Here is a 23,508-nt window from a genome sequence, read left to right on the forward strand (position 1 = left end):
CCCAATCTGATGGCCTTAAAAAGTCAACAAGTCAGTAAAATGGGTATATTTTTCTGTGAAGGTCAAAGCTATTGTTTCCTTGTTATTAACATCCTCTGCATTATCTACATATGTCCCATAGAAGAAAGCAAAACAATTGTTTGCTATATTAAAATAACCACTTGGATGAAATCTGGAATGACATTACACAGAAATGTATCACAGCCCTGGTATGTTTATGTAGAAGTTTTCATGAAGCACCTGGTGCAGTACTAAGTTTCTAGTTATCATATGCATAATGTTGCTTTTATAAAGGAACACTTTTAGCATAATCAGAGAGAATTGATTGTGATATTTTTAAAAAAAGTAAATTACCATTTTTCTGCTCAGTTTGTTTGAGCTGTCAGGTGTGAAACACTTCCCTGATCCTTTAAACAATTCCATTACTATATAAAAAAGAGTTTCTAAAACTAAGGACTATTTTTAAAAAAATGTTTGAGTATATCTAAACAGAATGTCTTCATAACTTGATTGTATCCCCTAGTTCTGGTTAAAGCACACCTAACAAAATGTTCAAAGGATTATAATATAGACTTCCAGGAGACCAGATAGAGATCTAATAGAAACAGAGAAACATGATTGAGAAAAAGCACATATGGCCTATCTAGACTGCCCAACCACGCCAGCTATTCAGCTTTGCACTCCTACCACGCTCTCAAAGATCCTCTGTGATTATTCCATGCTTTCTTGAATTCAAATATTGTCCTAGTCTCCACCTCCTCCATGGGGAGGCTGTTCCATGTATCCATCTCTCTCCCTGTAAAGAGATATTTCTTTAGATTACTTCTCAGTCTACCCCCTTTCATCCTCATCCCATGAACCCTCATTGTAGAGACTCCTTTCCATTGAAAGAAGCCCTCCACCTCTGCAAGGAAACCTTTGAAAGATTTAAATGTCTTCATCATATCACCACTATACCAGCTTTCCTCTAAAGTATACATGTTTGCATCCTTAAGTCTGTCCCTATATGCTTTAGAATGAAGTCCACTGACCATTTTAGTAGCCACCTTCTGGACTGAGTCCAACCACTTTATATCCTTTTGAAAATGTGGTCTCCAGAACTGTACACCAAATAAGGTCACACCAGGGACTTATATAGAAGCAAGCATTGCATATCCAAGTCTGTAAACCCAAGCATTTCGCTGGCTTTTGTAATCACCGTATCCACCTATTTTACCTCCTTAAAATTATCAGATATGAGATCACCGATCCTGCTCTTCTTTTGTGCTTAGATGAGTTTTCCCCACACTATACCACTCTCTTGGATTTTTGAAGCCCAAATACATAATTCTACATTTTTTAGCATTAAAACTTAGCAGCCAGAATCTAGACCATTCTTGAGCTTTGATTGATCTCACTTCATGTTTATCATACCTTCTATGAGGTCTACTCAGTCGCAAATTTTGATATCTGCAAAAAGACAAAATTTTCTTGACAGTCCTTCTATGATGTCACTCATGAAAATGTCCAAGGACAAATTTCCATTTACCTCTAAACCAATTAGTCAATTTAGGCCCATACCTAAGGGCACTCAGTTTATTTATTAGTCACCTATGCAGAACTGTGACAAAGATCTTACTGAAATCCAAGTACACTACATCTAATGCTCTCCTCTGATCCAACTCTTTGGTCACACAATCAAAGAAATTGATGAGGTTTGTCTGAAAAGACCTTCTTCAGGTAAAAAACATGCTGACTCAGAATTTGTAATCTATTGGAATCCAGAAACTGCACTACCCCCTGTTTTAGCAGATAAACTGATAGATAAACCACCCCACCCTCCATCAAGGCAAGGCAAATGTTGAATCTGATGACCTAAACTCCTCTCCTCATAAATCCCCCCATTTTCACTCTTTTGTAGTGTATTTCACTCTGTAGCTCTCACCATAACTTCTCACACAGATCTTTCCTCTGACAGAAGAAAAGAATAACATGTAAAAGATAAATAAAGTGGTTTTTAAATTATGACTTATTTTCAAAATGTTACTTTATTATAAATCACTTTGATGATATGCAAGAAAATCAATCAATTAAACACTAATCAACTAAACTAAACTAGTGTTATATCATGGGCAGTAACAGGCAACACTTCCAAACTTAATATAAAAACAAAACCTTGTTATACCTTGATCTTCTTCTTAATTTAAGGAAACTTGTATTCTGCATATTCCACAGTTCTAAGTGATCAATATAAAAGAAATCACAAATTAAAAGACAAACATAAAAACATATAAAGTGCATAAATAAAAGACAAAGATGACATAAATACAGTAAAACTCATACAAAAAAAACAGCTAAAACAAATGATTCATAAAAAAAAAGATGGAATTGATTCTAGTCAATTTCCTTACCAAAGGTCAAATTAAGTAACCATGTCTTCAATGCCTTCTTAAATAAGTGATTGCTCATAGCTCATAACTGCACTGGAAGAGTATTCCAAAACTCTACTTTATTTTCCTTTACTTGAGTAGAATTATTGCAGCTAAGTTATTTCTTGTGGATAGCAAATACCTTATCTGTCTCACCTTTGCAGGGAGGTAGAAATAAAAAATATTACCATTATTTCTCTATACTTGGACATACAATATCCTTTGGATTCCATTACTGGGAATTACTCAATTTAATCTATAACTGCTCCAAAATCTTCTTCAACAGACCTTCTTGAGTCTCCTAAAAAGTTAAAAATGATTAGTCACAGAAGTAAAAGAAATATGTTAGTGAACATACAAGCCATATTCAGTAGGATCCATGCACCTGAAGCATTAAATAATGAAATAAATAAATCTGAGAAGATGTTAGGTTATAAAACAATTTTTATTAATTTTATTATCTTTTATAGCAAGGGTTCTAAGATTTTTTTTTCAACACAGCTTTCAAGTTAGTGTGATCTCACACCAAACATACACCCTAGATTTATAAAACTGCTATAAATATAGCAGAAATAGCACCTGTGATTTAAAAAAAAGGGGGAGTGTGGTTAGGCTAATTTTCCTATTTTTGCAGAGCATAGGTAATTTCTACAAGGTATGATAAATGTATTGCACTATTTTTCACTTTGATGAGAGAGAGAGAGAGAAAGAGAGAGAGAGAACAGTCTGTCACTATACTATATATACCACAATAAAAGGGGGCACTTTTAACTCAGACTGGGGTTTAGGGGGTGGGATAGGTTAGGGGACAGTTTTACATACACAGTAGGAGGTACGAACAGCAAAGTTGAGATCATTAAAGTTTTTATGCTGTTTGAATTGATGAAAGGTACAAGAGGAGTTGATATGTTCAATGCACTCCCTACCTAATTTCAAACAAGGTATTTAGAGAGTGCAACAAGCTGACTTCACAATTTGATGAGGGCCGAGCTAGGAGAACCGGGACCTGCGCGGGGGGGACCTGCGCGGGCGGGCGTGACGCATGCCGTGACGTCACACGTGCCCGTCTATGTGCTTTCATTGGCTGGAGCGCCCAAATTGATGGGCGCTCAGGCCAATGAAAGTATGCTTCGCTCGCGCCGTGACTGGAGAGGGCACAGAACAGTCGGCTCTCACCTGACTTCACAATTTGATGAGGGCCGAGGCCAGGAGAACCGGGACCTGCGCGGGGGGGGGGAACACTGCAACACCGCTTTCGCCGCCGGCTGCCCCCTCCGGAGGGCGGCAGAGAAGGGAGGGGCTGAAAGGCACAGAACAGTGGGCTCTCACCTGACTTCACAATTTGATGAGGGCCGAGCCAGGAGAACCGGGACCTGCGCAGGGGGAGACCGCTGCGAGCCGTTTTCACTACCACCGGCTGCCCCTTCAGAGGGCGGCAGAGAAGGGAAGGGGGCTGAAAAGCAACAAAAGGTAGTTGGCACATGTCGAGCCGCTTCGGAGGAGGGGATTTTCGGTTTTTAGGTTTCATGGGTATAAAGTTGGGATCCACTTCCTGGTCCTGTCATTTCAAATGTCATTTGAAATGACAGGTACACGCACCCAGGATACTGTATAGGCGCTATATTAAGCACCTATACAGTAAAATGGGTTGCGGGGGGCCTAACGCTTTGGCCTAACGCTTCGCAGACGCTGCTTGCATTTGCAAGCAATTTAATAGAGTATCGAGCGGTATGTGATCAGAACAGTGCGTGGGGCAAAGGAGGTTGCCCGGCACTGCCTGCACTCTTTCTAACCTGGCCTTACTGTATCGACCCGAAACGGTAAGCTAACTTACCCTTAGCCAGGCAGAGAAAGAACAATTTAATAAGCCACTAGCTTACACATATACCCTTGACTGTTCATACAGTTATAGGAGAAGTATTCCACAATTAGTTGTGTTTGCACCCTGGATTCCTGTAATTTTGCTGTTAATTTCCCTAACTAGGAGGGGGGCATGGAAGTTCATCCTCAGATAAAGGTTAATATTAACTAGAATATGATGCCTTGGAAACATACCAGATACCAATGTCTGCCATTATTTTGGAAAGAATGTTGTTAGGCACAACCTGATTTATCTAAACATCTAAGCTGGCTTTTTAATAGTCAAAATGCTTGCTCAATGATAGAGCAAATAGATGTACGAACTTCATTATATCTCTTCTCTGCTGGAGTCCTTGGGATAGCTACAGAAGTGAACAGCCACAGCCTACAGCCATATCTTGCATTATATTTGAAAAACAAAATACACATAGAACTCAGAGAGTATTTTGTTAGGCAGCTAGATATCCTGGGAGTTTCAGGTCAGAGGTATCACTGTTGCAAATACTGCAACACATGTTCCCATAACACAAGCCATAGTAAAGTTATGATGTGGTAAGTTATGGATATATGTAATACATTGGTTCTGAGTGAATATTGCAAAGCGTGCAATTTTTATAGTATTTCCACTCATGCATACCAATAGTGTATTTCTTGCATTAAACTAAGTGGCAGAATGAGCAGTTAAAGTGGTAATAGAAATGAAGAATACTCACCTAGCAACCACCCTTGGTCAAATATGCCCTTATAAAATTGCTCTAGGAAGTTGGCATGATACAGGATATAGGTGTTGTGACCGTCGCTGCCTGATGGCTTCACTCCACCTAACTTTTCTTTTCTGCGCACTCCTCCTGCTCTTTCATGGATGCCGGCTGCCACGGCATCCGTCTGCCGTCCTCTCCGGCGTCCCAGGACCAGGCTTGGTCGCTGCCCTCCCGCCATCCTCTCCAGGTACATTAGGACGCACGCGCCGCGCAGCCCACATTCTTATTTCCTCATTGGCGCATTCCTCAGGGCGTCCCCCTGTGATTACGTCAACGCTGCTGTATATTTAAGCCTACTGTTTTATTGGCTAGTTGTTGAGTAGCAAGGGTGATCTTACGGGGATGGGATTCGCATCATCCGTACCCAGCTACTTTGCCTTCCAACTTCCATTGGACTCTTTCTGCTAATGGGGTACCCACTCCTCGGGGGCTCTTTGTTTCTTTCAGGTCGCCCTGTCAGGTAACCGGTACTCGCTCCTCAAGGGCCCATGTTCCTGTCCCGCTGCCTGCATCTATCTCCTCTTCTACTTGGAAGAATTCGCTACACTCACCATCAGTGAGTACTACTATCATCTACTCCTCAGAGCGGTCTCCCTGGAACCAGGTACTCACTCCTTGAGGGCCTGCCTCCATTCCAGCGCCAGTGCCATCTCTTACGTGGAACCGCGTTAAGGGCTTATTGCATGCGAAAAGCCCCATTAACGCATGCGATAGGCCCTTAACACATGCGAAAATGCCTTTACGCATGCGATAGTACCATATCGTATGGTGCGATGCAAATCCAAAAAAGATGAGGAGTTAGGGGCAGAAGTGGGCTGGGTTTGCCAGTCTGCGAAGTGCAGAGCACCAGCCTAGCCATATGAGAGAGAAGAGAGAGAGATATGGGTAACAACAAGCTAGGTGGAGAGAACATTGCACAAATATCATCTTTGGGTGAGTTTCCTCTCTCTATAGGTCATCAAATCTTCACAAGAGAGCACTGTTCTGTTCATACGTCTCACGTTGAATGTCAAAGTGGCCCCTAACCCCCTACACTAATACCTAAACCTCACCCGAGTTACTAGGTGGGCCTCCCATAAGGATACAAATACCTATCTAGTGTGAGGGGCATACAGCTAGAGTCTCTCTCTATCTCTCTCTCTCTCTCTCTCCTCTCTCTCTCTCTACTCTCTCTCTCTCTCTCTCTCTCTCTCTCTTCTCTCTCTCTCTCTCTCTCTCTCTCTCTCCTCCCCCCCCCCCCCCCCCCAGTGGTTGTATACAGGAAATACAACAGGTCTGGCAATTTGCACTAACTCAGCTCTTTATATAGATAATTAGCACAAATTGCAATAAACCATGACCCTATTGTATGCAATACTTATCACATTTTGATAAATCCAGGCCTGTGTTTGTGTGTCCAGAGCTGAACCTGACCTGTGGCCCCTGAAAAGACTTCCCCCTGTGGGTGTGGTCAGCTGCCCCAGTGTCCAAGGGTCCACCCAAACCTCACTAACTATAACAATAGGAATCATGGCAAAATTCTGAAAATGTTACCTTCACATTCAGTTAATGAAAATGTCATCTATTGTGTTAACTTTCATGGGGTAGTACCAGTGTGATGTTTGTAAGTAAGAGCATACATGAGGTTAAGTAAGCCAGCAATGCCTTAGAAGTTTCTTTTAAGAAATTATTGATTCATCTTAGCAGCTCTTGTAGTATTTGGCTGAAACAATATGGACCACTCTAATCTGCCAACTACTGTCATAGTAAATCCAAAAGACTAGTTATGAACTCAAGGGCTTAACAAGGTCAGGTATGGCATGAGACTTGGCTGTCAGATGATCAATCTCATCTTTAATTTCTTTCTACAAGTCCATATTAGCATTTGAGCTCAATATGTACCAGAGGATGACTTCTGTCCCAGGAAGGCCCAGTAGAGTGGTTCTGGACCCAAACATCTTGGCTATGCGTATGCACTGCCTATTAGTCTCTGCACCAGTGCATTTAATGATGCTTCTCCTTCTGTCTCACTTGTTATTCCAGGTTGCCTTCTCTCTTTCTTCTCCTCTTTCCTCTGCTCCTGAAGCCAGAACACAATAAGATGCTCCAATTAGTGAAAGAAGTCATCTTCTCAGGTATGGGTTTTTTATTCTTGATACAATCTCTACTTAATGCTATTCTTGAGGTGGAAAGATTTTTTTTATATTTAATTACCACTTTAGTGCATCCTGGAAGAAAGTCTAATCATTGTATTATTCATTTGTAGTTTCATTACCGTGAAAAAATAAGTATTCATGGTAAATGTTATTGCAGCCTTGATAACCCTGTACCACATTGTAAGAGAAATAATAAATGGTTTATACCTAGGGCAAGGTTTTAAGCAAAATAGGGAAAGTGATTGTCAGAGACATGCATAACACTGAAGTCTACATGTAAAATCTACATCCAGAGCAAATAAATGCATATATATATATATATATATATATATATATATATATATATATATACATTAATATTTATATATCAGTCCACTTTGAAAATTCCAGGTATGTGAGGAAACAGTGCCACATATATGCATACATTTGCACTTGCTCAGAAGCAGGTATAAATGTGTGCATGTAGATTTAAGTGCAAACTTATGAAAATCAAAAATGTGCACACAAATGGTTTCCCAGTCCAACTACGCCCCCAGAATGCCTCTTTGAAGTGCATGTAAAATTAAGCATGAACTGTCACTTTTGCACTTACTTTTCCATGTGTAAACTGATGGGCTATTTTCAAAAACTTACTTATATGAATAAAGACAGGTTTCCTGTATGCAAATTGCTTTACTCCCAGGGACGGTAATTTTCAAATGGGCACGCAGGTGCACATGTACGCATGTACAATGGCGCGCACCCAGAGATGCAGCAATTTTATAACATACATTCACATACGTGCATATATTCCTAGATGCACATGTGTGTGCGCCCAGTTGTGCAAGTGAGCGTGCACAGCCACACAAAGTCAGGTTTGAGCCACGCAAGTTGGGGAATTTTATAACAGGCTTGCATCCACGCCATGACCAGTTTCACCAGTTCATCCACAGTTCACCCAATCCAGAACTAGATCCTACAAACACCCCTGGTTCTTTAACCTGCACTCCCCCTCCCCCCCCCCCCCCCCCCCCCCAGTTACCCAGACCCCTCAAACCCCTCAAAGATGCCTAGTTGTTGGTTTTTTTTATTTTTTTTTATTTACACCTCCTCCATAGCAGAAGTAAACTTACACAGGACTGGACCTGGGACTCGCACTCACTTCTCTTGGCCCCGCCCTGGAATGCCCACACCATGACCCTTTTTCATTTGAAGTGAGATATTCATGTATTATGAGCTGTGCATGCATGTAGGCGGCTTTTAAAATCAGGTGGATGCATGCATGTCCTACATGCATACACATCTCCTGATTTTGGCATGTGCCTGGCCTTTAAAATTCACCTCTACATTTTTTTATCATGTGATAAAACATACTTTAGAACATTTTCCCCAAAGTGACTTTCTAAGTTCACAAAGAATGCCACTGAAAGAAGTAGGATTTGGACTCTGGTTTTGGGGTTCTTTGCTCATTACGCCAGCTACTAGGCCACCCCTTCTATTCTGCAGCAAAACATGAGCCTGTTATAGTCAAGATTTGCGCAATCTTTCAGCTAAGTCTTAATAAGTAAAGGTTTAGTTGAACTTTGGGCAGTTTTGTTAGTTCTACTACTAAGCAGGTAATTTTTTTGTGGATTATTACCTTACTTTCCTGGATGCATTGTGTACCAATTCTCATGAATGTAAAGAGTTCCAATAAAACAATCAATAGAAAAAGCAATAACAGTAATGATATGAATACTCTAAGAAGTTGTTACAACACATCAAGGCAGGCATAGTGTGGCATAGTGTGATATGGTCAGATGTTGATTTACCAAAAATGTTGATTTCCATTTGGTTAACATAATCCAATGTGATATCTCCCAAGATGTGTGCAGCCTGTCACACCCAGTCTTTCACTGCTATTACATACTAGCTAATCTATCAACTGACTAACAATACATGCTTGCAAAGCATTAAAATAAATTCTAAAACATCTCTAACTCACAGTAGACTATCATGTCCAAAATAAGATGAAAAGTTAAGTATATGAGAGTATTAAAGTTTCTGCTGTAATTGAATTAGACACATAAAGCTCTGATTTATTAGGTATTAAGGATGATATATTAATGTAATGTTTGTGTGCGAATCCTAAATAATGTAATCTGTTCTCCAGGTCCCATCACACACATAGATAAATAGTGGATGCTGTTTATGCTTTAGGACATTGTTCTCACAGTCACCTCTCCACTTAGTTCTGAATTAAAAGCACAATGGAACATCATTGGAATGCGAGGGCAATTTATTCTCCTTTACATGCAGCCTGGGATTCTACTTTTGAAGCAGACTGCCAGCCCTACCAATGCATGGTGTTTCTGTAATGAGGGTTTCATGGAAAACACAGCAGAGGATTCCAGATTTATTTCACGTACAGTTCCTTGCAGCTATTTCTATCTAATCAGAACCAGTTTTTACTACTGATAATTTGTAGCAGAGTTTCAAGGGTAAAATAAAACAAATCCAAGATGTCAGAAATCAGAAATTCATGCTGTCCCTTTGTAGAACTACACTGAGATGTCTCAAGGTCCTAAGCTATCAAGTTATGGCAGAGAAAATAACTAGAAAATTTCTTGGTCCTCTGGATGATGCTGGGAAAAAATAGCCTATAAGATCTTGTAAAGTCACTTTTTACAGCAAATGCTTCTGATTAGAAAAATATTTGTATTAAGCCATTCCAGGTCATGTGCACTAAATTATTTCCCATTTTGCATCTGTAGAGAAGAAAGCTTAGTACATATAGCCCTTTACATTGTGCATGCAAAGAGCATAGTAAAAGGCAGCCTATCTTTTAAGCACTGTGCATAATACGCTTGGAAAAATATGTAGCTTTATATTTTAGTCCTATCTCTCTCAATCCAGAGAGAAGATCAATGGATTATTATTTTTCCAGGCTTTTTGAGCTAGAACCTTGATTTTTTTTCTTTGTTCATTCATAAGAATGTTATATTTTAGGTAGAACATAGTTTTAGGTTTGTTTTCCTTTATTTTTTTAAGGCTATCATTTATCATTACATATGATTTATTGTAATCTGCTATGAACAGAATACTGGAGAAAGCAGAAGATAAGTACCTTTTTTAAATAAATTCAAACAATACAGAAAAAAAATGTGCTAGTCCTTGTGGATAATCTGTTACTGAATTCAGAAGTCATGAGCAGGATTAGAAAAATAATAAAAGAAACTGATCCTTAGATAGACTCGGACTGCAATGAACTGAGTAACAATAATTAAACCACCAAGTTTCCAGTGCTACAGTCTGCAATGAACTGACATTTGGCAATGAGCAACCTTTCTAAAGTTCAGGCGCTGCATTATAAAGAGGATGATAAAGGGTGTCGTTAGAACTTCAGGAGAAAACTGGTACTCGGTATTTCAATTAGTGAGCTACAGGAGCAGCGGCAAGAAATAATGGACGCAAATTAGTAGTATTGACTCTTTCTAAATCTCTATTCGGCTGCCTGGAGAGAGATTTGGGGCTGGAGCCTGTCATAAATTTTGAAACGTGAGATCAAACTTACTTCTCCGGATGCTGTCAGGGTTTTCTTAAAGTGGGACTCCGAAAGATTTTCGTCAATCCCACAAAGAAAAAAAAAATTATAGACTTGGAACATTCCCCTTATTAACCTGCCTGCAGTCCTATGAGCATTTCTAAAACCTTTCCCTACGTGGCAGGCATAAATAATTTAAGACTTACTTGCGATCTATCTGACAAAAAAGGAATGCCACGCTCATATAATTTGGTGCTTTAATTAGTCCACAGAGACTCTGGGTACCGTATACAAGTATGCATAATGCTCTCTGTAGTTTAGTAAATCACATGTATTTCTTTCAGGGAAAGCAATAGTCGCCAAATGTGGGGTAACAACCTAAGGACAGCAGTTCTAGTTGACAGGAAGAGGCCATGGATTTTGCATTTCAAAGACACTCAAGAAGTATATATAATATTAATCAATGCTGCCCTTCTTCCCTTTTTCTATGTTCACTAATATCCTTCAATAAAAATATACTTTCTTTTCTCATTTAAGCAGGTGTTAATATTTCTTTTCTGTGCATGCCAGAGAAAATGTATGCTTTTTTTTTTTTTTTACATTCTGTTGTGCCTGCAGACTGATTTTGTTTTTTTATTTTCACAGAGAGTTATTCCTGCTGTCGGGTATGCTATTGTCTTAATGTCTTCTAAACTAGCTAAAGTAAACAAATAGTGGACTGAATCCAGACCAAAGTTGTGTCTTCTCACACTAAGGGTCTGCTTCCTCAAGGCATTTTCCCATACAGACAGAAGGCGAGAAAAGCCTTAGTGAATCAGGCAGTAAGGGAGCTATTGCTCTTTGGATCTAAATGGCATTCAGTTATCACATTTACTCACCTGTGCTGATGAACTTGCACATTGTTGACATAAACAGATTTATGAGTTTGTTGGAATGGAATGGAACCAGTGAAAGAGCCCCTATTTCAAATCTGAAATTTCTTTCTTTCTCTTTTTCATAAGAATATATTTGGTTTCATTTAGAATTAATGTAGTTTGAAACTGAATTGAGTCTCACTTCCTGCCTCCAGGAGGTGTTGCTGACATTTCTAGAGCTGCAACTGAGCCTATGAAGACAGAAAAGAAGAAACTGAAATTGGAAATAAGATAAATTCTTCATAATTTTTCACAAAGAATGCAAGACCAATTTTGAGAGGTCAAAGTAATTACAATTTAGAAACTGTCAGTTTGGTTTGGGTACCAAGTTATATTTTGTGTGTCAATAGCTTTTACTTTTGAGTTTGCCTGGTTGTATAAGTAGAGGTATCATCAGCCAGAAAAATGAGGTAATTGCCTCTGTATAGATCAATTGTGAGATCCCACCTTGAGTACTTTACTCCATTCTGGAGGCTATACCTTTGAGAGAATGGAAACTGTTAAGAAAAATACTACAAAAAAGATACAGGGCCTGCAACACAAACCCTACAACAAAAGGCTTGAGGTACCCTAAATGTTCTCTATGGAGGAAAGAATGTAAAAGGAAATATTTGAAGGTAAAGGGATATATCTGACAGGCATTCAAATCTGTGATGCATCTGTTGGTTACATCACAGATAGATTATTGCAACATCTTATATGTGGGCCTCTCTGCCAAGATTATCCAGAAGCTTCAATGGCTGTAAAATATTGCTGCCAAGATAGTTACAGGGAGTCTGCTCTTGTCTGTTCTAGTATTGCTCTTTTTACATAGCAATAGTACAGTAACTATCTTCTTTTGAGCTCCCACTACCCAATACGATCTTTGTTTGATTATGACGCCAAGATAGATTTGCTTCTTCACAACCAACACAAAGGTTCCTTGATCCATGGGAACCTTTTTTGGTAGCCAACCTTTGAGAAGATCTCCAAGAGGACATTTGATATTGTTGTTGCTTTTAGAGCAATACTGCCTCTGGGTAATGAGTGGCTTAGTCAATCACTACTAGAGTAACCTGGTGTCTCAAATGGACATTTCTAGTAGTCTTACAATATATATAGTGATCCTTTCTAATGGGGTTTCTATTATGGGTAATGGCACTAAGGAGGTTATAGGGGGTGTCTGCTGAGATGTTAACTGACATGTAGAGCATGACCTGCAGAATTATTCTACTTGTTTGTAAATGCCCGACCAATAAAATCTGGGAAGGATTTCTTCTTGGGTCTTGTCAGTTCCTAATTGGCCTTCCCAGCAGATGGCTGTAGGAGAGCCTTAAAACCTTGAAAACCTGGTATGGCCTGGAGACAAGAAACTGTTCCCAGACTTCACAATTGATCTCCCCCTTTGTTATCCTGTACAGGAGAACATTTTTAAGGAGAAGAATGATCTATTGAGTTGATTTGAACACCCCTCCTGTGGCTGTGCACCATCTATACCCTTTCTAAGGCCATCTAAGGCCCATAAAAAGGATGTGTGGCTCCCTTCCAGATCTCAGCTCCCAATGCTCCTCATTTCCTTTTGTTGCATTAGCTAACTGGAGTTGAGATCAACCTTTTCTCCTGGGTGTCAGTTTTCTGCTAGGGCTGCAACCAGATTCCCTGTCCATTGCTTCTCCAGGCAGCATTGTCTCCTTGGCTTATATGTTTTAGGGTGTTCAACAAATTGGATTTGATCCTCAAAGGGGAATGCTTGGGGTTCCACTCCTATGTTTCTTTTTAGGGTCCCAGTTGACCGTAGGAAGGCTTCAAAACTGAATAAGTCTTTTCTGAGAGCAATGGGCTATAGGAATCATGGTACCACTCACACAATCACCTCTGCCTTCCCAAGTGGAGTACAGTTTCACCAGTAATTCATTGGCACCCTCAATTGGAGCCTCTTCCCATTGAATCAATTTCCAGGCTTGGTTTTCAATCTTTGAAAGCAGCTTTGGAGGCTCTCATCAGTCTTCTGAAAAGCCCTGACAGTATTGCTCAGTTGTGTATCCCATTCATTCCAGGATAGCTCTTTTTATCTTCCTATAGCCTGCTTTTCCATCTGAGTTGGCAGCATAATAAGCAGCTAGGTCATTTCCAGCCAGCAGATTTCCAAGGTAAATTGCCCAGGTTTCTTTAGTATTGTTAGTATTTAGTATTTCTTTATATTGATAGTTATATTTGATATTTTTGTATTGTAGCCCCTGAGGCAGCCCCATTGTGGGGGCGAAACTCGGCCTGAGTCGGGTTTTATATTAGATGAACGAGTCTCCATAATAAAGATTCTAAATGGACATTACTTGGCATCTAATCCACTTTGTTGCCCCCAGGTTTCTTTAGGCCATCCTGCAACCCCAGCTGTACAGTCTAAATTAGTTAGAAAACTGGCCAGATGTTTCTCCAGAAAGTAGGGTGCCAATTGGGCTGGAGACTGTATAGCCTGAGCCATCTGGGTTAGAGAGGCTTGGTGCTGCTGTAGTCTTTCAGGTACAGTTTGCTGTTGACCCCACTGACTTTGGACTACCATCTGTAGCTGTTGTTGGCCCTAAGTTACAGCTTGTAGCAGCCACTCCATTATTCCCATCATAGAGCTGTCTATCATGAGTGGACCTCTCTAAGAAATGATCCCACTGCTATCTCCAATTGTGAGAATCCAGGCTGGGTTTTTTTCTCTCTCTCTACTTCCAGTCTATCCCTCTTCCTGTTTCCTCCCAGTCTGTTTCCACCTGTAAGAGAGAGGGATCTCCTGGTGAGTCAGCAGGTTTCTGTTTGTTTTTAAGAGGGACCAGTCAAATTCCTCTCAAAGGTTTAAAAGTGAGAGTATCCTCCCCTGTCCTTTGTTTCTTGCAATGCATGCAAGTTGAACTAATTTTCAATGCAGACTTACACATATAAGTCTGCCTTGTAAATTATCCCAGCAAAACTTTGCACACACAATTATACTTGCTATTTGGTGCACATAATTTTGCTGAGGTAATTTAGGTGCATACTTTTAAAAATCAAAAAGTATGCATATTAAATCCTATCCCCAATCAGAATCCACCCCCTGGAATGCTTCTTCCCTATGCACATAAAAGTATGCAAGGTACTTGTATCCTGGATTGGCCACTGTTGGAAACAGAATGCTGGGCTTGATGGACCCGCGGTCTGACCCAGTATGGCAACTTCTTATGTTCTTATGCATGTACAGCCCAACTTTTCAACTGTCCGTGAAACACTTTTTGCTAGGGATGTGAATCAGGCTTCAGACGATTGAAAATATCGTACGATATTTTCAAAATCGTCAGAAATCGGGGGCTCCCCCCAAACGATAGGAAAACCCCACGAAATTCTTCATGGGGATTCTCTTATTGTTTTGGGGGAGGACGGGAAAAACTGCACACAAAAATAACCCCTAAACCCACCCCGACCCTTTAAAACTAATCCCTTAGCTTCCCCCACCATCCCAACCCCCCAAAAAACTTTTTACAGGTACCTGGTGGTCCAGTGGGGGTCCCGGGAGTGATCTCCCACTCCCGGGCCGTCAGCTGCCACTAATAAAAATGGCGCCGATGGCCCTTTGCCCTTACCATGTGACAGGGTATCCATGCCATTGGCCGGCCCCTGTCACATGGAGGGAGCACTGGATGGCCGACGCCATCTTTAAAAATGGTGCGGGCTATCCAGTGCTCCTACCATGTGACAGGGGCCGGCCAATGGCACGGATACCCTGTCACATGGTAAGGGCAAAGGCCATCGGCGCCATTTTTATTAGTGGCAGCCGACAGCCCGAGAGCGGGAGATCGCTCCCGGGACCCCCACTGGACCACCAGGTATCTGTAAAAGGTTTTGGGGGGGGGGGGGGGGGTCAGGAGGGTGGGGGAAGCTAAGGGATTAGTTTTAAAGGGTTGGGGTGGGTGTTTTGTTTATCGGCTCGGGCGCAGCCGATAAACAAAACCGCGATCGGGCCGGACGAAAAAAAAAACAACGCGATGTGAATCGGAACCGGAATCAGAACCAATTCCAGTTCCGATTCACATCTCTACTATTTGCGTGCATAAGTGGGCCACTGCAGATTTATGCTAGTATTTAATAAACTGTGTGGCAGGAGCCACATAATTTATAAAGTAATGCATATTTCTGCTTGAAAGTATACATATATGTTTCAGTGCATACACATATTTGTAATACAGGAGCATAAATACTTTTTCTACCAATTTTACAAAATTATGCACATAGAGATGATATTCAATGGCTCTTATCCAGCTATGTGTATATTTATCCAGACCAATAGCGAGATTCAAAAATCCAGCCATGGAGACCAGGTCAGATTTAGACGGATACATTTTTATCTGGCAACCTCAGGAGTAGGGCAGGGTATTTCAGAGTGGAGTTGTTGATCCAGCTAAGTTAGCTAGATAAAAACTTATTTTCAACATTATCCTACTAATATAGAAAGATAAGTTTAGGATGGATGAACAATTGTCCTAAAGTTCACCAGATATACTTATCTAACTAACTTTAAGATATCCAGGTTTATTCAGTAACACATCCACACCACTGAGGTCAAGTTTGTTAGCTGGACAGCATTGGGGAACCCAGAGGTAAGTGCAGCGGCTCACGGAAGACCATGTGCCATCAAATGCAACACAAAGGCCCAAGCCAAAAATTATTAAAAGACCTACCTGATCTGACATTCCAGAATCTAGCCTGATGTCAGAATCCAGTCAAAGTCCGTGTCCTGATGCCTGGGCCTCAGCCTAGCCCAGGGCTCAGCCCTAGGCCTGACACTGCGGCCTGGCCCAGAGGCTAGGTCCCGATATTGGAGCCTCAGCCCTGATCCAGGGACAATGCCGGGACATGGCTCAGAGGCCTTGCCCTGACATCTGGGCCTCAGCCTAGGGTCAGGCCAAGGCCGGGGGGCCCAGGCCTCAGAGCTCCGATGGATGTCTCTTCTTCTTTCTTCTTGAACTGACACCATCCACTAAGGAGGATGTGCCAGAGTTAATTAACTATGGCATAACCCCAGCTAATTAGCTGAGCCACACAGTGGCTGAAAATGGACCCCTTAGAGTTTTTTTGAAACTCATAATTGCCTGGAATAGTGTCTGGATTCCTATTGATTGAGGACTTGGATTTGGATTATGGTATGTTACATTTTCTTCACTTAAATGTTTCTTATTTGTGTTATCCATGTCTATTCTGATTTCCATTTCAAGTGGATTCTTGGAAATTGTATATTTAAAAATGCATAAATTAAAAAAAAAAAAACAAGGCTTGGGTAAGAAAGAATCAACTAGGGGATATGAAAATGCCTGGAGAGGTGAGAGAGAGGTGTTAGTTTGGGGACATGAAATGAGATGGGTGTTGTAAGAGGGAATCAGTAGAAGAGGCAAAGTTTGAGAGAGTGAGGGTCCACTGGAGGGGAGGAGGTTAAGAAAAGAGGTCCTCTAGAGAGAGTGAAGGTGTATTTATTTATGTATTTATTTATTGAAAATAATTTTTTACCTCTCTCCCTCTAAAGTTTGGGGTAGAGTACATAACAAATTACATAGAGCTAAAACATTACACACAAGCAATTTACAGACTATACATAATAATGCTGCAACATAGTCTTCCGTATACAGTATGAGATAGCATTGGATAAGGTGTTATGAGGAGCTGGACAATTTGCTAGGATGCACTAGAATGGATAGCGGTTGAGAAAGGGAATTAGCTGGGGTGCAGGAAGGGTGAAAGTAGAGTAATTGTCGGAGGAGGACCGCACTTATAATAATTTGATTTGGTCATCTGTGGTCATGTGAACTTTCAAGTGCTAAAATGGGATCAGATTGGCTAAATATTTGGGAAGCCCTGAAATAAACAAACTGAAATCTAAATTAAAAACAAAACAAAACCCTGAAATGAAAAAAATTGAAGTGAAATGAAATTCCCCCCCGCACATCCCTAGTCAATGACCAGCACTAAGGTGGCTTTGACCATGAGGGGACACTGTGTGCTATCCACTGCATGGACTTTAGAAAGACCAAGTGCATCAGCCCATCCTCTTTGCAAAGCTGTTCAGAACTGGAAATCATGGCCAATGGGGAGAAACAGAAGTGGAGACCGGAAGGGAAAAGTTCTCCAGGTGACCAAACATAAGGGAAGGCAGGAGCTGAGCAAGCGAATCCTTCGGCTATGTTCCATGCTGCAGAGAGGGAAGAGGAAGCAGCTGTGGCAGTGGGATGGGCCTGTGTGGGATGGAAGTGATGGGGGTCAGGCTTGGGACATAAATTATCCTATGGTGAAATTCACTGCATGTCAGCTAATATGTACAAAATGTGTCTTATGATTCTAGGTGTTAGGTTTACCAAAGGCCCACTGGTCTGGAGCCACAGCATTTTGACTTGGGCTCACTGAAGGTTTACTTGACTTGCTCACCAGCACTGCACAGGAGTTTGAGGAAAGGTCTCCACCAGGAGAATTTGCTGAAAAGGGAAACACTGATAAAATACTAAGTAGAGCCTAAGGAGGAGTCATGATAGCAATTATAGGAAAAGTCAGTAAAGTTAATATTCTGAGAAGGCTAGAGCCCTCCAGTGAGGGGCACATTCATCAGCTGTTAGCATAGGTAGGACCCAGAAAATTATAATGCCACAGACAGCATAACAGCGTTTGTATTCCATTCGTTTCTGGGCAACCAAGTGTTTCCTAGATCTGCCACAATTGAAGATCTTTTTGGTAGTTGTACATTATCTTATTTCTGGGTCTCATTGGTCACTTTGTTAATGTGATGGCATGAAATTTATTTGGTAAAGAGTCTCGAGGTGTTTGACAAAGTTCCTCATGAGAGGCTTCTAGGAAAAGTAAAAAGTCATGGGATAGGTGGTGATGTCATTTCATGGATTATAAACTGGCTAAAAGACAGGAAACAGAGAGTAGGATTAAATGGACAATTTTCTCAGTGGAAGGGAGTGGGCAGTGGAGTGCCTCAGGGATCTGTATTGGGACCCATGCTTTTCAATATATTTATAAATTATCTGGAAAGAAATACAACAAGTGAGGTAATCAAATTTTCAGATGATACAAAATTGTTCAGAGTAGTTAAATCACAAGCAGATTGTGATAAATTACAGGAAGACCTTGTGAGACTGGAAAATTGGGCATCCAAATGGCAGTTGAAATTTAATGTGGATAAGTGCAAGGTGATGCATATAGGGAAAAATAACTCATGCTATAGTTACATAATGTTAAGTTCCACATTAGGAGCTACCACCCAAGAAAGAGATCTAGGCGTCATAGTGGACAACACATTGAAATCATTGGTTCAGTGTGCTGCGGCAGTCAAAAAAGCAAACAGAAAGTTGGGAATTATTAGAAAGGGAATGGTGAATAAAATGGAAAATGTCATAATGCCTCTGTATCGCTCCATGGTGAGACCGCACCTTGAATACCGTGTATAATTCTGGTCGCCGCATCTAAAAAAAGATATAGTTGCGATGGAGAAGGTACGTAGAAGGGTGACCAAAATGATAAAGGGAACGGATTAGCTCCCTTATGAGGAAAGACTAAAGAGGTTAGGACTTTTCAGCTTGGAGAAGAGACGGATGAGGGGGGATATGATAGAGGTGTTTAAAATCATGAGAGGTCTAGAATGGGTAAATGTGAATCGATTATTTGCTGTTTTGGATAATAGAAAGACTAGGGGGTGCTTCATGAAGTTAGCATGTGGCACATTTAAAACTAATCTGAGAAAGTTCTTTTTCACTCAATGCACAATTAAACTCTGGAATTTGTTGCCAGAGGATGTGGTTAGTGCAGTTAGTGTAGCTGGGTTCAAAAAAGGTTTGGATGGGTTCTTGGTGGAGAAGTCCATTACCTGGTATTAATTAAGTTGACTTAGATAATATGCACCACTATTACTAGCAACGGTAACATGGAATAGACTTAGTTTTTGGGTACTTGCCAGGTTCTTATGGCCTGGATCGGCCACTGTTGGAAACAGGATGCTGGGCTTGATGGACCCTTGTCTGACCCAGTATGGCATGTTCTTATGTTCTTATGTCCTTATGAGTATTTTGATTGTCTTTAACATTTATTCAGAGCACTGAGCAGCCAAATGATATTCTGCATTGTTGAAGAAGGAGTGCATCCTAATCCTGAATAATACTGGAGAGAATAATAAGCAAAATGGCCGGTTTTATTTCTCTTTTATTGTTTCTTGATGTCAGTGACTTTTCAGCTTCATCCTCTCTCTCTTTTCTCTTATATGCTGAAATGTAAGTTACAACATCAGGGATTCTTCCAGAGACAAGTGCAAATGAGAAGAGTGTATCTTTATGACTTTCTCACTGTTTTGTAGCAATATTTCTTGGTTTGCTATTTTTCTCTATCATTCTTTTTCAGTCTACGGTCCAGATTTAAATTTCTAGCAAGACTAAGGCAAAAATTTAAAAAAAAAGAGGAAAATCACCCTGCAGTTCAGTTTGCTTGCACTGTATTAAAATAGCTCATATTTTGTCCAAGAATTTAATTTCCCATAGAAAAAAAAGCAGGCAAGCAAAAATGTGTTCAAAAAGAAGTAAGACCCTCTGACAGTCTTCCTCCTCCTAACAAAGAAGAACCCAGCTCTCCCATCCCAAATCTATCAAAGAATCTGTGTCAGCCTCCCCAAGAAGATTCCAGCTCCCTCCCACCCCAATCTGTCAAAGACCCTCCAGCATCCACCCCAAAGAAGATCCTGGCCCCCCAACCCCTGATCTAGCAAAGACCTCCTGACACTCCTCCCCCGAAAAGATCACAGCCTCCCGGGATCCCTCCCCCAACCAGAATATCCACTCACAGTTTTAGAGGATCTTCTGTCTTCTATGGCAGGAGGGATGCAACCTCTCTCCTGCTGGCCAGGGCTGGTGCAGCAGCATTTGATGCCCTAGGTGAACCTGTACCCTCTCTCCCAACTTACCTCTTGGTGGCAGCTTCAGTATAGCACTCCCTCCTACCAGTGGCAGAGGCTTTAGCACAGCACAGGACTCTTTGCTTTGGCAGTATTGGTTCTAGGACAGCACCTCTCAGGGCCTTGCACTAGCTGGATTTTGCCCCTCCCCCCATAATATTTGCACTCCAGGCGACTGCCTAGTTTGCCTCATGGAAGCACTGGCCCTAGTGCTGGCGCCACTGAGCTAAGCAGACTGGTGACTCTTCGCAGTACTATGCGATAATGTTCTGCTCGGCAATACCATTGTGCCTAGCTCAGCAGTGCCAGATCATGTTATGGCAAATTCCAGTAACAAACAGAATACTATTTTGTCTTAAACTCGGTAGATTAGGGGAGGCTAATTTCTTCCTGTAGATGGAAATATATTGCTAGTCAATTAATCCATTCCTTGGAAAGACCACACCAAATCTACATAGAACCAGTTTGAAGCCTTTTTTTAATCCTCACAACATTCCATGATTAAATAATGAAAAGAGCAGAGGTAAATGTATCAAAGTTTGGCTCCAGTACAAAAGTTACTATATTTTTAGCAATGAAGATATTCCAGTGCTTTCAATTAAGAAAACGCCAGAGCAAAGCTAGAGCAATTCCTGAATTGAAGAAAATGTTTTGGAGCTCTGTATCACTAATGATTTCCCTGGAAAGGATTCTGGGTGGGGGAGTTCACATGCCCTGTAATTGGGGCTTTGTAAATGGATTGATAATGGTTTGAGTATTGTAATTAGACAAAAGCTACTAATTGGCAAATTTCTTACAGGCTGATACAGTACAGTGTGCTCTGACGGAGCACACTGTTAGCCGGCATTTGGACGCACGTTTTCGACGCGCTAGCTTTACCCCTTATTCAATAAAGGGTAATAGCGCATTCAAAATGCGCGTCCAACCCCCCAAATCTAATAGCACTCGCAACATGCAAATGCATGTTGATGTCCCTATTAGGTATTCCCGCGCGATTCAGTAAGTAAAATGTGCAGCCAAGCCGCACATTTTACTTTCAGAAATTAGCGCCTACCCAAAGGTAGGCGCTAATTTCTCCGAGCACTGGGAAAGTGCACAGAAAAGCAGTAAAAACTGCTTTTCTGTGCACCCTCCCACTTAATATCGTGGCGATATTGTCGGAAGTCTCGAAAGTTTAAAAAAGTAAAAAAAAAAAAAAAAATTTGAAATAGGCCCGCGGCTTGCGGGTTCAAAACCGGATGCTCAATTTTGCCGGCGTCCGGTTTCCGAACCTGTGGCTGTCAACGGGCTCAAGAGCCCATTGACAGCAGAGCCATGACGTGTGCTTAAGTCATATTATCTCTTCTGTCTGCTTTATATTTGCACAGGACTGACAAACAGGCACATTTGATAAGGTACCCTTCACTGTATTAGGACAAGGCCTCTTCATTTTCCACTGATGAAATGCAGTTTCAAATTCACCTGGGTAAAGTTCCTTCTTTTGCTGTAACAGCGTCTGAGGCCTGTCAGAATCTGGCCTGTACATGGCTATTATAATTCATATTGGTGCATCATTGGTAAACAGGAGATATCACCCTAAAGGATCCACAAGGTGTATGGGGTTCCCAGGGTACCTCTCCCCAAGAAGAGGACTCTGCAGAGGGGCCTTTCTTCTCAAGGGAAAGGCTCAAGGCTAGAGGTGTGTTTCTCCCCTCCCGGGAAATATAGTAATAAAGTAACATAGTAAATGATAGCAGATAAAGATCAAAATGGTCCATCTAGTCTGCCCAGTGATGTGTTTAGGGTTGCAATTGCTGCTCTGTGCAGATTAGCCCCATGCAGAAACAGATGAGGGATCTGCCCTGGGTCCTTAAATATGTTGGTAATGGGTCCAGAAGATTTATGGAGTGAGGGAGAACCCATCATTCTAGAAAGCATGCAAGTTTGTGGTCCGGAGAGGCTCGAGTTGGGGAATTTGGGGAACCCTTGCCAAGGCCTCAAGAAGTATTCCCATGTTGTCCTTGGAGGATAATGTGAGAATCCAAGATGGTAAGAGGAGTTAATGATCTCTTATTGGATTGGTGTTCTGGAGACTCAAAATAACCCTGAAAGTGTTATTCCGTGAAGGGATTTCATGGAGTTGCAAGGGGGGAAGTGGGTGAGGAAAAAGTAAAAAAATAATTTGTAATATTAACTTTGGGCCATAAACCTGGCTGTAGAAGCCTGTGATCCTCTGATAAAATCAGTGACTGTTAACAATAGTTTGTAAATTCTGACTGCTTGTGACCCCAGAAAATAAAACTTTGTTTGAATAGATATCTCGAGTGAGTTTCTATTTTATTTACAGGAGTGAATTTCTCATAGACAAATTTGGGAGATCAGTCAGTGGGATACATGGAGAGTATTTCCTATCTAGCTCATGAATTTTGCCCTTGCCTCTGGCTCCAGATCAACTACACCATTAGCTTGAACCATTTGTCATTGCACCCTACTGACAGAATGGTGCTGTGCACCAGACGCTCTCACATTTTCTGTGCCCTGTCGGGAGGGTTGCACTTTGATCGATCTGCATTTATGATTCTTTTTCTATTATTAAGTTGGCTATCCTGAGATAGAGAGGTTTTGCTTCCTGTCTTAATATCTCACCTCACTTCTTTCTGATGTGCTTTCATGTTTAAACAGAGAAGTGCAGCAGTAAGCTGCATCTTCGTGTTTTATTTATTGAATAATCCAATATAACAACTACTATAGTTTTCTTCAATCTTCTTTTCAGAAGCATTGCTATTTTTAACATGAACTTTGAAAACATAGGGTCTTAGAGAATGAAGCTTTAAAATATCATCCAACAGGAGAGAGGCAGTGTAAATTTCTTGGCTCATGCTTGCATATTACTTGAAGGCAATTTCTTCGGTTTCAGCATGCCTATGGATAAAGCTCTAACAACCTTTCCTAGGCTATAATGGCTCCCATTGGAATAAATCAAATCACAACTAAAACTCTCAAAATTTACTTTCTTGAAGAACAGT

At 41.1% G+C, this 23,508-nt stretch overlaps 1 long non-coding RNA gene across 1 annotated transcript in view; it reads left to right on the forward strand.

The window, feature by feature from the left end:
* The window catches only part of LOC115073710, a 103,947-nt gene that overhangs the window by 57,323 nt on the left and 23,116 nt on the right, over positions 1 to 23,508 (forward strand). Inside the window, exon 3 of the long non-coding RNA XR_003852088.1 lies at positions 7,052 to 7,143. This is a non-coding gene — a long non-coding RNA (uncharacterized LOC115073710). The remainder of the gene's footprint in view (positions 1 to 7,051; positions 7,144 to 23,508) is intronic.

This window comes from Rhinatrema bivittatum, chromosome 1, assembly GCF_901001135.1.
Source record: "Rhinatrema bivittatum chromosome 1, aRhiBiv1.1, whole genome shotgun sequence".
In the NCBI taxonomy this organism is placed as follows: domain Eukaryota; kingdom Metazoa; phylum Chordata; class Amphibia; order Gymnophiona; family Rhinatrematidae; genus Rhinatrema; species Rhinatrema bivittatum.